The sequence below is a fragment of the Cygnus olor genome, chromosome 3 (assembly GCF_009769625.2).
Source record: "Cygnus olor isolate bCygOlo1 chromosome 3, bCygOlo1.pri.v2, whole genome shotgun sequence".
In the NCBI taxonomy this organism is placed as follows: domain Eukaryota; kingdom Metazoa; phylum Chordata; class Aves; order Anseriformes; family Anatidae; genus Cygnus; species Cygnus olor.
The window spans coordinates 29548205-29565678 of record NC_049171.1 but is presented as its reverse complement, the minus strand read 5'-3'; positions in this window follow the sequence as shown (position 1 = coordinate 29565678).

The following is a 17474-nucleotide window of genomic DNA, read 5'->3' as shown; positions in this document are numbered from 1 at the left end:
CTTGTCACATTAACATGTGGCTTCGGGACTGGTGCAACTGGCAGGACTTTGGGTTTTTCGATCACGGGAAGGTCTACGCGACCCCGGGCCTGTTGGCACCAGATGGGATGCGCCTCTCTCAGAGAGGGGTGAGGATTTTTGCTCAGGAGTTGGCAGGGCTGATAGATAGGGCTTTAAACTAGAGTCGAAGAGGGAAGGGGATAGAACCAGGCACGCCGGTGACGAGCTAAGGGATGGTGTGCTAGAATCAGAGGGACTGTGTCCTAGTGAGGCCCTTCGGTCAGATACACAAGGTGCTGCGTGTAGGGAGGCGCATTTGAAGTGCTTCTACACAAACGCACGCAGTATGAGGAATAAAATGGATGAGCTAGAAGTCTTGACCCAGTCCCACAGCTACGACATCATCGGCATAAGCGAAACCTGGAGGGATGAGTCCTGTGGCTGGTGTGTTGCAATAGATGGTTACAGGCTCTTCAGGAGGGACAGACAAGATAGGCGAGGTGGTGGGGTGGCGATGTATGTGAAGAATGGGCTGGACTGTGTGGAACTTCAAGTTGGCGATGGCAAAGTTGAGAGCCTCTGGATAAGGATTAAGGGACGAACAAATAAAGGGGATGTCATTGTGGGAGTCTGTTACAGACCACCTGGCCAGGACGACAATGCTGATGAATTATTCTTTGCAGAACTAAGAGATGCCTCGAGATCAACTCCCCTTGTCCTAATGGGGGTTTTCAACTTGCCAGACGTCAACTGGGATCACCACACGGCTGACACGAGCAAGTCCAGGAGGTTCATAAAGCACCTAGATGATAACTTCTTGGTGCAGGTGCTAAGTGAGCCAACTAGGAAAGGTGTCCTCCTAGATCTGTTGCTGGAGAACAGAGAGGGTCTTGTGGGAGACGTGGCAATTGGCGGCCGTCTCGATCATAGTGACCATGAAGTGGTTGAGTTTAGAATTTATGGTGACAGAAGGAAAACTGCCACCAAAACTTCAGCCCTGGATGTGGGGAAAGCAGACTTCAGGCTGCTCAGGGAACTAGTCAGCAAGGTCCCCTGGGAAACTGCTTTTGAAGGCACTGGTGTCCATCAGTGCTGGTCCATCTTTAAGCACTGCCTGCTAAAAGCTCAAGATCAGGCGATTCCAAAATATCGGAAGGCAGGCAAGCGGCACAGAAGGACATCCTGGCTGACCAGGGATTTTCTACTGGAGCTAAGGCGAAAAAAGAAAATGTACGGCTGCTGGAAGGAGGGTCAGGTGACAAGGAAGGAATATAGGGATGCTGTTCAAGTTTGTAGGGAGAGAATTCGTGTGGCCAAAGCCCAACTAGAGCTGAAGCTGGCCATGTCTGTGGGAGACAATAAAAAAGTTTTTTTTAGATATGTGAACAGAAAAAGGAGAACCACAGAAAACATAGGTCCGCTACTAGATGGGGAGGGTCTCCTCACAGACAATGACATAGGCAAAGCAGATGCCTTCTTCGCCTCTGTCTTCAACGGTGATGATGGGCTTCGGGACCCAGGGTACCCTGAGCTGGAAGACCATGACGGTGGGAATGACAAACTCCCAACCGACCCTGAACATGTGCGGGATTTGCTGCTCCACCTGGATCCATACAAGTCCATGGGTCTGGATGGGATCCATCCCAGGGTGCTTAAAGTGCTGGCTGATGTCATCGCGGGACCTCTCTCAATTATTTTTCAATGATCTTGGGAATCTGGAGAGGTCCCAGTAGACTGGAAGCTGGCAAATGTTGTGCCAGTTTTCAAGAAGGGTAAGAAAGAAGACCCTAGCAATTACAGGACTGTCAGTCTCACGTCAGTGCCTGGTAAAATTATGGAGAGGATGATCCTTGAAGTTATTGAAGCGCACCTGGGGGACAATGCAGTCATTGGTCCCAGCCAACATGGGTTCATGAGGGGTAGGTCCTGCCTAACAAATTTGATTTCCTTTTATGATAAGATCACCCATCTAGTCGATCAAGGGAAACCACCTGATGTGATCTTTTGGACTTCAGCAAAGCTTTTGACATGGTTTCCCATAGGATCCTACTGGACAAAATGTCCAGCATACAGCTAAACAAAACCATCAGATGATGGGTGAGCAATTGGCTGATGGGCAGGGCTCAAAGGGTTGTGGTAAATGGGGCCACATCTGGCTGGCGGATGGTCACTAGTTGGGTCCCTCAAGGCTCCATTTTAGGGCCAGTCCTCTTCAATGTTTTTATAAATGATTTGGATGTAGGACTAGAAGGTGTTCTGAGCAAATTTGCCGAGGAGGAGTTGTGGACTTGGACGAGGGAGGAAAGGCCTTGCAGAGAGATCTGGACAGATTGGAGAGCTGGGCGATCACCAACCACATGAAGTTTAACAAAAGCAAGTGCCGGGTCCTGCACCTGGGACGGGGCAACCCTGGCTATAAGTACAGACTGGGCGATGAGACGCTGGGGAGCAGCCCCGCAGAGAGGGATCTGGGGGTTGTGGTTGACAGCAAGTTGAATATGAGCCAGCAGTGTGCCCTGACAGCCAGGAGGGCCAACCGTATCCTGGGATGCATCAAGCACGGCATTGCTAGTTGGTCGAGGGAGGTGATTGTCCTGCTCTACTCTGCGCTGGTGCGGCCTCACCTCGAGTACTGCGTGCAGTTCTGGGCACCACAGTACAAAAAGGACATTAAACTGTTGGAGAGTGTCCAGAGGAGGGCGACGAAGATGGTGAAGGGCCTAGAGGGTAAGACGTATGAGAAGCGGCTGAGGTCACTGGGCCTGTTCGGCCTGGAGAAGAGGAGGCTGAGGGGGGACCTCACCACAGTCTACAACTTCCTCGCGAGAGGCAGTGGAGAGGCAGATGACCTATTCTCCATTATCACCAGTGACAGGACCCGTGGGAACAGTGTGAAGCTGAGGCAGGGGAAGTTTAGGCTGGACATCAGGAAGAGGTTCTTCACCGAGAGGGTGGTTGCACACTGGAACAGGTTCCCCAGTGAAGTAGTCACTGCACCAAGCCTGTCTGAATTTAAGAAGAGATTGGACTGTGCACTTAGTCACATGGTCTAAACTTTTGGGCAGACCCGTGCGGTGCCAGGAGTTGGACCTGATGATCCTTATGGGTCCCTTCCAACTCGGGATATTCTATGATTCTATGATTCCTCACGAGAGGAGTGGAGGGGCAGGTGCTGAGCTCTGCTCTCTGTTGACCAGTGACAGAACCCGAGGGAACGACATGGAGCTGGGACAGGGGAGGGTCAGGCTGGTTGTAATGAGAAGGTTCTTCACCGAGAGGGTGGTCAGGCACTGGAACAGGCTCCCCAGGGAATTGTTCATGGCAGCAAGCCTGTCAGAGTTCAAAAAGTGTTTCAACAACAATCTCAGACATATTGTCTGATTTTGGGGTGTTTCTGTGTGGAGACAGAAGTTGGACTCAATGATCCTTGTAGGTCTCTTCCAATTTGGGATATGCTATGCAGTTAGTTTTTAATCTACCTCACTATCTGCTCATACAGCCCATACATACTTTTCTATGAGGATCTTGTAAGGGACAATGTCAAAGGCTTTACTGAAGCCCAGGAAGTCAATAGCCACCATTTTCCCCTCATCCGTCACATTGGTGATTTCATTACAGAAGCTTATCAAGTTGTTAAGGCGTGTCTTTCCCTTGGCAAATCCATGCTGACTGCTCCTGATGATTTTCTTCTCCTTCATGTGCCTGGAATTTTTTTTCCAGGATTAGCTGTTCCATCACTTTCCCAGTGATCAAGGTGAGGCTGACAGACCTGTATTTCTCTTGGTCCTCCTTCTTGCCCTTTTTGAAGATGGGAGTGACATTTGCTTTTGTCTAGTCTTTGGGCACTTTTCCCAGTTTCTACAATAAAGCAAAGATTATAGAAAGTGGTCTCACAATCACATTTGCCAGCTCCCTCAGCACTCATGGGTGATTACCACCAGGGCCCATGGGCTTATAAATGTCCAGGTTACATCTTCCTTGCTCCAGCCTTGCCTCCTGGACTCTGGAACCTGGGATTTCTGAAGGTCATTCTTGCTGGCATATGCTGGGCAAAGAATACGTTCAGTACCTCAGCCTTTTCACTGTCCCAGGTAACTAGGTTTCCCGTTTCCTTCAGCAGAAGGAGGTTTATTTCACCAGTGAGTTTGTTCCTTACTAGAGAGTTTTTCAAATCATCTTTCCAGGGCAGCTATTTTTCCCAGTCCACAGCTGACCAACAGGCTCCAAATTGTGTTTTGGGCATTTGTCACTCCATTCATGACTTTAAGGCACCTAGGATTTGGTTACAATACCTGTCAGTGTCAATAGATCTTAAGAGTTTTGTAATGAAAGATCTAGAATGAGTCATACATTAAACCACGATGTAATTAAAAGGTCTCTTTTATTTCCCTTAACCACTTTGGCAGAAGAAAGAGAAATTGAGAAAAAATCTTTGGGAAATAATGGAAATTCAGTTTTGATTCGTCAAGAAGTGCTTTCTCATTGCAGTTTAACAAATGTTTAATTTATTCTTGCATACAGATATCAAGTTACTTATCAGAATTTAAAGGTACATCTAAAGAGGTAGAGAAAGGCCAAAGTAAACTAAAGTGGGATACAATCAGTGTTAGTCATTTATTGCAGTTTGTAGAAATGGACTCTGAATTATTCTGGACATTTTCAAGACTCAATTCAATACCCACATCTCTGTGTAAGGACTGAACTAGCTGGACTCAGTCTCCTCAGCTGCTGACCTGCATATTTTTCTACAGGTATAGAAACCAATTTCACTGTGTTAAACAGATATTAAAGCTCCTTTTTAGTTCCTATTTAGGTTTTGTAGTATGTTTTGTTATGTGCAGACTTATTTTACCTGGTCCAAGGCCCGGTCTAGTAGTCCCTTGAGGAAGCTCAGAGCTCTGTACATAGCTAAGATATAATGAAGTCTTGTGGCTTATTTGACTGTTTATGGATGAAAGCACAGGATTTAAACTGAAATAGGCTTGTGCTACAAATATAGCCTCTGTCTAGCTGACCAAGGTGACAATGGATGCTATTTCTCCATTGCTTGTCCTTTCTGTGTGCAGTAGTGGATGCAATTCCTAAAATTATAGTAGTGTTTTTTAAAATCTAGAACATCATGCAAGAAGAATAAGGATCATAATTGTTTCATTGGGCTAGATATAATAGAGAACATGGGTACTGAATTAGAAATTTAGACAGAAACTAGATCGGTCAGAAGATAATCAGAAGCTGGATACCTATATCTGAAGTTGTGAACTACATAGAAAATAGTCCATTAGGGGAATCAGAGGAGCTGCATCTTGTTAATAGCTGTAACCACCCCCCCCCCCCCCCCCCACCCCCCCCCCCCCCCCCCCGCCCCCCGCCAGCCCCATGGAAATAGGAGGCAGCATATTAAAAATGCAGTGCTGTAGCTGTATTACAGGATAACTAAGACCCCTGGGGCAGATTTCATTATTCAACCAAGGAGGAAGTTTTCAGGATAACAAAGCAAACAATTGAACAATGAAGCAGATAGAAACATTGTACAGATTAAGAAAGTTCGAAAAGGATTAGTTCACATCCTGTGTGTCATTCAGTTAATTGAATTACCACTTGACATTAAAATTAAAGGACATTTAATTTCTATCTGACCCATGCCATTGGAGAAATTAGAAGTAAAACTACGGATAGAAAAATGTTAATTTAGAATTTATTTTAGTGTAAGTGTGTGGTTTGTCCTAAAAGGAACATTTAGGAAATCAATGCATTCTGTTATATTTAAGATTAAAATTAAATTTTATTCAGGAAGATACCTCTGTAAGGTATTTTGGCAAACAAGAATAAGGATCTCAGGTCCTCCCATTAATATGAAGAAAGGAAGAAAGGAGAAGAAAGATGAAAGGAAGGAGACCATCTGTACTGCTCCAACCTACAATATATTTTCAGATATTCTATGTCATATTATCAATGCATTCCACTAAAAATTATCAAGCAGTTGAATAAAATATCATTTGAAATGGCATTTGGAATTTTCAAAATGGAATTTGGTAAATGTTTTAAACTCAGGAATTTCCATTGTTTCATGGTAGCTTTTGTAGACATTTGCATGATTCTGCAGAGGTAAAAAAAAAAAAAAATCTACAGTTTCACTGAATCAGCTCTGATTAGTAAAAAAGTTTATCTGAAATTTATTACAGTAATCCATTTTGTATTCACAGTTTGTACTGAGATATAACTCACATTTAGATATGCATGCCTGACATCCCTATTCAGTTTACTAGGTATGGAGTAAGTTCATATGTGTTCACATTGGTGATTTAGCTTACAGGAGTCCTTTTTCAGTGCAAATTTGTACTCTATCTTTAGTCAGTGTCCTGAAGCACCTACTCAGGAGTACCACAAATACACGCAAAATAGTTTCATTCCTACTGGATGCAGTACTGAAGCTGAAGACCTGGGTGTAGACTGGCCACCAACAGTATACTACTTTCTGTGTGAACAGGAGGTCCTTTAGAAGGTCTTCCCAGCTCTACACTTTCATGGTACTTCCTGGAAGTGGACACCAATAGTGCAGATACAATGTGGACTGGCAGTGATGTAACACATTACAGAACATGACCCCTAGTCTCATCTGCTGCTCTGGTGGGAAGTAGAAATTGTTTGTACAAATTGCTTCTTGTGTTCAGACCAATCTGGAAGTCTGACGTCTGACATCTTTAAATTTGCAGGGTGGCCAGAAGCCTGATGTTGAAGATGTAAAGGCATTAGTGCATTCTGAATTGCTCTCTGCTGTTCCACCTATGCCATACCATGAAAAATATGTTCTGTTCAAAGTTTACTTATCTAGAAACTGCTTTCTTAATCAATATTGTATCCTCACATCACTGAACTAATGTCTCAGTAGTATCAACTGTACTTTGGGGCACTATTTTCTGTATCTCTGCATGGTTTCTACTGGCTTGTGATTTAGCTGTACTTTTATTGTAAGCCCAGATATGAACAGGGCATTGTTGAACAGTAAAAGCACAACCAACAACTTTCTCTCTCTGTCTCTCTCAGTCCCCTGTCTAGAGAAAATTTCTGACAGTAAATGGTATAGACAGCTGGCTTTATGCCAGTGCAACCTGTGAGCCTCCTTTGCTAAGGCTCTATTGTATTTTGTGCTCAGAAATAAGGTAATAATACTTGCTTCCTCTTTGCATTGTATACAAATTAATTGTGATAGTGTTTGATGAGTTTCTGCAGACACTTCAGGAGAACGTACAGCATATATCACCTTCAGGGATGCACGTACCAGCAGTAGATATTGTGAAGGCAGAACAGAGCCTGACTGCAGTTTGTGAGGAGGGAGGAGAGGGTACTGCCCACAGTGTGGCAAGGCAGAACCTGAGAGCCATGGCCTGTCATACCTCTCCAGCAAGGAGCAGTGCATCAGGGGCACTAGGGCAGCCCCAGTCCCAGGAACCCAGCACCTCACTTGGGACAGGACAGTATGTGGGGCTGTGGGAGGAGGGTCTAGATGAGGCCTGGTGATGGGAACCAGGGTCAAACACATCCCCAAGGTGGCTAGGCAGGGCTGTGGGGACAGGGACGGGCCAAGACCAAGCTGGGACATCAGCCTGCAGGCTGGGGTCAGGATCAAACAGAGCTCAGTTTCTTCTAAGCAGTATAACTGGAATGATTTTTAGCAGGAGTCATAGATGGAGGAAACACATACTTGCTCTTTCATATACTAATTCCTGGATCATTGACCTTTCTATATCATGTGTTTACCGTGTAAAAAGATTTATACATTTCTGAGTAAAGGTACAGAATGAGGAAAGTTATTTGGCCATCTCAATATATCCATGCATATGGATATATATGGCTTCTTTCTGAATAGTGGCTCGGCCACTCTCCTAATATATGAACTTGTGGGTGGAATGCTTGAAAGGTCAACAGATGTTTGCTACAGAGTACATCAGTTTCCTGTTGATATGAATTATTGTTAGTTTTTAGAATTACACTGTCTAAAAGTCTGTGAATACCCAAATATACCAATAAATATCCAAAAGGACAGTGCCAAGAAGATGGAGAGATGCTCTTTTCAGTGGTGTCCCATGCCAGGACAAGAAGCAATGGGCCCAAACTGGAACACAAACATTTCTGTCTGAAGATCACGAAGCACTTCTTTACCGTGCAGGTAATGGTACACTGGAATAGGTTGCCCAGAGAGGTTGTAGAGTCTTTCTGCCTGGAGATTTTCAAAAGCTGCCTGGACATAGACCTGGGCAACCTAACCTAGGTATCTCAGCTTGAGTGGTGGTTTGGACCAGATGACCTCCAGAGGTCCCTTCCAACCTTTACCATTCTGTGATTCTTTAAGCTGGAACTAGTCAACGGGGGAAACGACGAGCATTAAACTCCCATACCAGTCTTTCTAGGGCCTCAGTGCCTGATGTATTCTTCTTATAGGGGTGGGGTATCAGGGGGTATTCTTTATGAATGTTGACTTCTTCTCTAAACTCAGTAAGCTTTGACACTAACTACCTTCTGTGGGCACTACAATGCCTTCCATGTAGATTGAGGTCTAATTTAAGTCAAATTTAATCTCTTCAAGGATACAAACTCTCATCTGCTTTGTGAGAAAGGCTAAACTCAAAAGTTTAATATTAAATTTCAAAAGATTTGAAATTTCAGAAATAAATAGATTTATGGTACTGGAGAAAAATAAACAACAAAAGAAAGATATTTTTGGCTTAGTGGTTTTGACTTTTTGTTTGTTTATTTGTTTTACTTTATCCAGGCTTTTATATGTGAAATGTTTATAGAAACTGGAGCACCAGCCCAATCTCCTCCCCTTTCCTGAGTAACTAACCAGCAAGAGCAATCATATTTCTAATTCTCAGTACATCCATGCCTCACTTGTTCTCCTTCTGGCCTTCTGGAATCTGTATTCTTTCCTGTGCATTAGCCCTGCTTGAACAATAAGAAACAGCATAGTTCTATATTCACTTTTTTTGTTGTTGTTGTTTTTGTTTTGTTTTGTTTTCCATAAATGGATGACTAGCCACTGCTCTGAATCTCAGAAACTGGATATTTGAGTCACCCCTATCTGCACATATATTTGGATATGAGATTGGCTTTCCAGAGTCACATCCTAACCATTGAATACATAGAGGATAGAAAAAATGATAAAACTTGTAAGAGACAGATCCAGCAATCTGTATGGAGAATATTTCACATAATAATTTTTATTTTTATTTTTTGTCATACTAGGGATATGATTATCTGATGACACTTTCAGAGGTTTTACAAACTTCTGCACCAGATAGACACCAGCAGGCACAGCTGCTTTGCAGGTGAATTTTCTAAGTACATCAGTATTGTCATATAGGCTAAAGCTTTTAGAGCTCTGTTTTAGATACTGATATCATGCTTTCAAAAAATATCTGGATTTAGTCATATAACACTAATTCTCAGTATTAGTCATCCCTGTTGCCACTGAGAATTTTGGAATTATGTAGCTGCAAGAACAGAACAGCACCACACCACATATTGACATAAAATCTAAGATTTATTTATTAAGCAGAATGTCAATAGCAGGTGGACAATGTTCTCTGTTCTGCACCATGCACATGCAAGCTCTGTGTCGTTACACTTACAGGGTCAAGGCCCTGTCTCCTTCAGAGGACAGCATGGGCTCAGGGGGGACAGGCCACTCGATCGTGTTTGTCCTAAGGTCATAGTCCTGACTGGTGGGTTGACCATAATGCATAGCATTTCAACCTTGGGCTCAGCCTTCATCACAGTGTTAGATGTCTGTGGATATATTTCCTGCAAGGGGTAATGTCTTTCCTGTGTTTTTGCTTTCCAATGAAGTTTGTTATAATAAACTGGTGATCACCTCACTGGTCATATAGCCCCAGACCATCTTTGTGACTTTCTCCGTACACAAAGTCAATTGTTATCTGAGTTACTATCAGTTACTAGTCTCCTGCCCAAAACTATACAGTTATGCAGATATAAAATTTTTAAGAGTTAATCTGTTGGTTTAGGCTTTTTATTTATTTAATTACTTTATTACTTTATTATTTTATTTGATTGTTTGTTTGTTTTATTTATTTTCCCCCATAGAATCATAGAATCATTTGGGTTGGAAGGGACCTTAAAGATCCCAAACCATCCCTACACCTTCCACTAGATCAGGCTGCTCAAAGCCCCATCCAACCTGGCCTTAAGCTCTTCCAGGGACAGGGCATCCATAGCTTCTCTGGGCAACCTCTTTGAGTGCCTCACCATCCTCACAGTAAATAATTTCTTCCTCATATCTAATCTAAATCTACCCTTTTTTAGTTTTAAATCATTACCCCTATGACCACTACAGTCCCTGATGAGAGTCCCTCTCCATCTTTTTTGTAGTTCCCCTTTAGGGTATTGGAAGGATGATATAAGTTCTTCCTATAGCCTTCTCTTCTCTGGACTGAACAACTTCAACTCTTTCATCCTGTCTTCATATGAGAGGTGCTCCAGTCCACCCTTGTAGCCCTCCTCTGAACTCTAACAGACCCATTTCCTTCTTATGTTTGGGGTTCCAGACACCACCCTCTAGGTGGGGTCTCATGTGAGTGGAGTAGAGGTGGAGAATAACCTCCCTTGACCTGCTGGAGGGATGGAAACCAGGATATGTTTGGCTTTCTGGGCTGTAGGCACACATTGCCAGGTCATGTTGAGCTCTTTATCATCCAACAACCCTAAGTCCTTTTCTTCAGGGCTGCTCTCAGTACATTCTGCAGACAGCCTGTATTTGTGCTTGAGGTTGCCCCGACCCAGGTGTAGGACCTTGCATTTAGCCTTGTTGAATTTCATGGGGTTTGCATGGGCTCACTTCTCAAGCCTGTTAAAGTCCTTCTGGATGGAATCTTTTCCCTCCGGCATATCATGGTGTTTTATTTATTTATTTATTTACTTACTTACTTATTTATTTTGTGTGTGTGTGTGTATGTTTGGTTGGTTGGTTGGTTGGTTTGTTTTCCATGAAGCACATATTGAAACCTGTAGGGAAGCAGGGAAGATGTAATCCAGAGCTTTTAGGTAAGCCTTTCCTCAATAAAATTATTTTTCTTGTCTTCCCAATACATACCAGAATCATGTAATCACTTAGAGACAGACAGACCAGTCAAGGTCCCCCCTACATGAACAGCAGGCTTTCAGGGAGGCTTCACACCATCACAGACTATTATTATTGATAGGAGCTGCATAGCTAACTCTATATCATTCAGCTGCTAAGCTGTAGAGTCCAAATCAAAATGCTGGGAAAGGATATAAAATCCAGTTGATCCCAAGCCAGAAACATTTTAAAGAGTGGAGGTGGCCAGTGTGAATAAACCCATTGTGAAGTAGAAGTTTCTGATTCTTTTCCATATTTTATGTTTTTAAAATTAAACAAACAAACAAACAAACAAAAAACTGTGTACAATTAGTTTTAATACTAATATTTGTATGAAAACAGATTGTGATATATGGTGGTTCAGTGGAATAGGTGTTCTATATTTCCATCAGCCCTCCTACTTTAGTGTAAAATATAAATAGGTATTCCAGCTGGGCTATTTTTAATAACTATCACATGAAAATGACACCTTTCCCAGGTGTCCAACTTGGTACTCAAAACTGAGTATCACAAACCCAGCATAGATTTAGAAGGTTAAATCTGAAAAGAAATTTAGATTGCTTTGAGATTTCATATTCAGACTTTATTTCCCCCCAGAATTTCTCTTTGGGCCATTGGTAATATTTATCTGCATGTAAGTGATATTTATTTATTTTAGTGAAAGGAATTTAAAATAGCACCACATAAATGTTTTCAGAGTTATGGGAAAAAAAATCTAAATGTAAAAGATTAAGGATTTTAAGAAATTTTTACCCACCAATGTATTCCTTCCAAAGGTAACACACCAACAGCTGGAGTACTGGAAATCCTTAAGTTATAGATTAGTTTTTAAGTAATTTAAATTCCTGATAGGAGAAAGTTCATCACCAAAGCTACAAGTCATAAGCCACCAAACAGAACCAAAATATGTATGTTTTAGTCAGTTGTTAAATTGTCATGTTCATTTTGTGTGGGAAGCCAGAGGGAAAAGACCTATGAGATGAAAATTTTCAGTGTTGTATTCTGTTCTTGTTTAGGACTGTTATGTTAAACACAGTTTAAAATCTTGTAACAGACTTAAGCTTGCTGCTATTTCTCCACCTGTTGTTTGGATTAAGGAAGCTGGCTTTTCTGATGATCTTGAAGCTCTCTAAAGATTGTCTGATCTTGTCTCCTCTGGGTTTTGCTCCTCTGATGTCTTTTAGTTCTGCTGAGCTAATATTAACAGCAATGGGATTTTTTTCAAATTATCCTCAGTGTAGGCAAGGCCGTGATTTCTGTGACATTTCCACTGCTACAAATAATCTAATTCTTGGTCTTCTGTAGATATAATGGTTCTAGCCTGAAAGTTTGGGTTTTATTGCTTATTTTCTACTCTCCAAAAAGGCTGCTTTCAACTAGATAATTCCTGGGGGAAGGGGGGGAGGTGGGGGAGAGAACAACCAAAGAAACAAAAACAAACAAACAAAAACAACTCATCTTTGACACTTAATCATCAATGATATAGATTAATAAAAAGGCCAAAAGTGAGATGGGTATTACAGAATTATGAAAATATAGAGAGTGAAAGAACAATGCTAGAAGAGCAAAGCATTGTATGAGTAAATTCACCTTTATGGATGGCTGTGTTTCTATTCTTGGCTGTGTACATTCAGCAGTCTTGGAGCAAACTTACACAGTTCTTTGTTAAGAACTTTTTTGCCCTGTGGCATCTTCTAGATACAATAAAACCTTAAACTTAGAGTATGAAGTAGTTTGTTTCTGATTGTCCAATTTATTTTCCTACATTTGTTCAAAAATGTATTCCTCATTGCAAATGCTGTTCTAGGATGTATACATGAGGGGATTTTCTTGCACAGTACATAGAAACTCTATATAGTTCTTAGGTATGGAAATATTAATACATACATTGTTTTAGACACAGCTTGGCCTTAGGAAGCACAGTACTTCATGTTGTTTATGAAATATCTGTTTAAAGAGTTGTCTTTACATTTTCTGTTTTACATTTCCCCTTTACTTAGGTCTACAGAGATTTTTAGACTGAGAAATCATGGCCTGAGTAAAGTCTAACCAGAAAAATTGTTCAGATTTTTTTTTGTGTGTGTGGAAATCTTTTTGCACAGAGCAAGACCATAATAATTTGTGTATTTTTTAACTGTGACATAGCTGTGGTGAGAAGTACCTTCACCTCCCCTCTCTCCATGTGCAACTCCAACAACATTAAATGCTAATCCATTTTATAATAAACATCCATTTTACTGCTAAGCACTAGTAAAGTAGTGATTTAGAAGGACGTGTGGGAAGGGTGAGATGTAGGATGAGACTATAAACCTGAAAATGTATGTGCCTAATTTTAGGAAAAGATTAATATAACAGTGAATTTAAAATCAATAAAAAAAGAAAAGTGCTATGGCAGAAACAGCAAGTCAGCTTTAAGTACAGCATAGAAACTCTGCAGGGTGCTGCCATACAGGATGATTATAATAAATTGCAAAGAGTGAATGGAGAAAAGATCCTGACTAGCGCCGTTTCTATCCTGAGGATAACCTTACTTTGATTTGTGTATTTATGCATTTTCATCCTTTTTTTTTTTTTTTTTTTACTGCAGATATTTCACAGTGCATTGAATATACCATACTTTGAGTCTCTTGCAGACAGTTTTGCAGTTTTGGATATGAGTGTCTAGGCGTAGGCTATTTTATCACATTTTAAATTGTAAAGAAGTATATATAGCAGGAGGTATATTACTTACCTATGCTTAACTACAAGTTAATAATTCTGTCGTGAAAGAACCTCACAATTTTTTTCATGGTTCTTAGACAGTATATGCAGTCCTATTCACTATTAAGATTGCCTTCCAGCTTCGTTTTCTCAGAAATGCTTGCCAGTTTTTATTTGTAATTCAGTTTAAATACGAATGTCCATTTTGAGGAATTCCATTTAAACTTCTCTATATTTATTTCTTCTCCAAAATATTTTTAAAGCTTTGCATGTTTTAAGATTGTACTAATATGATTGTAATTTCTTAGATCACAGTTTTCTATTTCACACACAAATCTGCAGCTTATTTCCCCATCTCATCATGCATATGCCAACAGAAGATTACCTATAAAATACTTCGCTCCATTTCCACAATTCAAGTTATTCTGAGAGGTTTATTACCTACCCTATCTGAAATAATAAATTTCTCATCTACACTGAATGTAACAATTTCTTCTTTCATGTATTTAGTTTCATTAGTGTCCAACCATAACTCTTACCCTTCTTGAAAAGCTTGAGATAGTTCTGTCTAAGTTTCACCTCTGGTCAATCCTTGCTGAATAGATATCCTTATTCTGCTTTCATTTATATGTCTAGAAACCATTGAATTGCATTTAACATATTTTACAGTATCTTCTATCTTATTTTTTTTTCAGGTTTATCTCTGAAAACAAGGCTGCAATTTTTTGTCGTGTTTGGAGTTCTTGTTCTACTTATCATATTATTTCTGAGTTTATTAATGTCACCAGCTCAGGAGCCCTTCTGTCTTATATAAGTTCTCCCAACGCCTTCACATACCAGAGAAAAGAGTTTCCTGAGTTTGAGCAAAAAATTTTAAGGTACTTTATACTTTGATTTAGTTTAGTCCATTTAACTTGCCTTAAATTTTCTGGTTCTGACATGAAAACCTTCAGTTGCATATGGTTACAGCTCACGTGTTTCTTTGTAACTTCACAATGGCATGACAGTGGTAAATATGGCATAACATCTACATCATTTTTTTTGGAATATTGCAGCCAACTTGCCAATTTCTAGGCCATGTCAGAAACAGGCATCTATAAATAGCTGCTATGAAGGCAATATCTATTAGGGTACACTTTTTTTTTTATTATTTTTATTTTTTTTTTACTTCAGACAAGCAATCTGAACAATGTTGCTTAACCATCCCTTCTGAAAGTAGCTGCAGAAAGAATGCAGATTTCTCATCCTTCACCTTTGTAAATGCTTGTGACTAAATACCAAATTGTGGACAACTGTGAACTAATCTCAGGTTGGGCATTCCACATGTATTACTGCCATATTGACTTGATTTCTTATGGAACAATTTTTTTTGTATCACGGGTGGGAATTCCTATGTATATTTGGAGCTGCAAATTTCTAATACCTTTTTAAACCTTTGCCAGCCAATTGTATAGAATGCATTATAGTCAAAATTTTGTTTATGGACAAAGAGAAAGGTCAACTTATATATGAGTAAAACAAAGAATTTATTGTTAATGTACCTGAACACTTTAGAGTCTAATCATTATTTGTCCAGATCCAATAATTACAAAAAAAAAAAAAAAAGCTAAAATTGTTTATATACACTTCTATGTTTTCTATAGCTTTTATGTGGTTTTTTTTTTGTGTGTGTGTGTGTGTGTTTTGTTTGTTTGTTTTTGTTTGTTTGTTGTTGTTTGTGTGTGTGTTATGCTCATACTTACCCTGATTCTCTGGGTCTTAAGATAGGTGATTTCATCCTGGTGTTGGTGGCGTAGCTATCAGCAGTGAGCTGTCAGCATCTGTAGTCCCTTGCTAGAACAAATATGATGTTTACTTTAATGATTTCATCTTTCTTTCTCTAGAATCCAATTCAAGTAATTTTTATATGCTTGCTTTTACTCCTTATTCTTTGTTCATTAGATTGAAACTCCATGCTGGATATAAATTTCTTACCTATAGTGCATCTAGGTACTCTTTTTTTTCTCCTTGTTACCCCAAGACCATTTTTTTTCTGTCTCCAAGTCTGCATTTTTTTAAGAATCATGGGTGAGTTTTTTATTGCTGTGGCGTCTTCATTGTGAAGCCTTTGCCCTGTCTGTGTTTCTTTACTCTCTCCTCTCTGTCTCCACTTTTCAAGGCCTCTGCTATTGTACCAACACCATATTTTTGTGTATAATAGCATTACACTGGATTAGTAAATATGCTATTCTACATAGAATAACATAAAATAACTGATTATTGCTCCTATTTATATAAAACTGTGGTGGTAAAATGAATTTAAAACAAACAAAAGTAAAACAAATTAGACATAGTTACCTAATCCATTAGAGATATTGCTGTCACTGACAAACCACGTAAAAACAAGCTGCAAGCAGGTCAGGAAAACCTCAGACAGACCAATACTGATAAGCCTCAGTCCTGAGGCCTTGCAAGTACAGGACAATACTCTAACCTATTACATAGCTACAAAGAACAGAGGTCACAAGACTCAGAAATTTCAGAGAAATAACCATTTAGACAGAGAGGGTAGAGCTCTTGTAAGTGTCCCAGTGGTACAGAAATCTTTTCTGTGAAAACTTGCCCTTAATCACTTAAATCAGTCAAGCTCAAACAAATCTGTAAGAAAATTGTTCTAATTTTCTACTTCTTATAAAACTACTAGTATCTTTGTTCTAGTCTTACAGTTTGCCTACCATATTTTTTTTTTTCAGTTTATTCAAAGTTGCTGATACTTTGCAGTGAAAAAAATGTAAAATCTCTTATACCGAGAAGGGAAATTCATCTGATAAATGGTATCAATTTCTCATTTATTCTAAAGCTACAGCTGTAGTCTCTCCAGTTGATGGTAAAATACAAATATACAGTGCTCGGACTTTGCTAAGTGTATTTTACTCTTTTGCACATCTTTTGGATATGACATCTATCCTTCTAGAAAGTAAAATGTATTTATACAGTACATGGTACTTTTCAAGCTTTACTTTAGAATTTACTTTGCATCTTAACTATCAAACATAAAGGAAATGAAAGAATTAGGCATCAAGTTAAATATATATGTAAAGAAGGGATTAGTTTTTGTTATTGCTTTTGTTTTGGTTTGTTTTGTTTTTAAAGATATAAAACTTACCAGGACTAATCACAGTTATTCAGAATAACTCAATATTAGTTTGCTGTAACTGACTGAAGTAAGTTAGAGTGAGTATTCCTGTTCCTCTTCACAGAACAGAAACACTTTATATGAATTGAAATGGAAGCAATTTCTAGGACAGTAAAAATACTTTTAAAGTAAATTATTATAAAGGGAAAAATAGTATCAGTCAAAATGGAATTAGACTTTTACAAGAATAGTGACAATATTGTCTACTAAATTAGGTAGAACACAAGATATGGCTTGCTTTAGCTATCTAGTAACATGAATAAATCATGTATTAATATTGAATTAGTTTTATCTATTGTCTTTTTCATTGTAAAAGGGAAGAAAGTATTTAAAAATAGTACATCTTCTAAGTAAAAATCTACCTTAGTACTAATTTTTAGTATATTATATAACTTGTATCATTTATAATATAGTTTATGTATAGATTACTATGTGTCTAAGTAACAGGTATGAAGCACAGCAACA